The following is a 288-nucleotide window of genomic DNA, read 5'->3' on the forward strand; positions in this document are numbered from 1 at the left end:
TGCTGAGAGATGTGGACGCAGCAACATCCTGCGTCAGTGCTGAGAGATGTGGACGCAGCACAGATCTATGCAACATCCTGCGCCAGTGCTGAGAGATGTGGACGCAGAAGAAATCTATAACCCAAAAGCTAACTATGACTGATAAACACTTGCAAAGGAAAATTTAGTTTTTCCAACAAAATCACACTGCTTTGCAAAGCACCCTGAAGGGCAGGCCTCATGCCCAGTGGTGCATGGACAACACAAAGTGAGCCCACTGGTCTTTTTGGAGGTCTTTTCTCATAATGA

This window comes from Mastomys coucha, unplaced genomic scaffold (genome assembly GCF_008632895.1).
Source record: "Mastomys coucha isolate ucsf_1 unplaced genomic scaffold, UCSF_Mcou_1 pScaffold3, whole genome shotgun sequence".
NCBI lineage: Eukaryota > Metazoa > Chordata > Mammalia > Rodentia > Muridae > Mastomys > Mastomys coucha.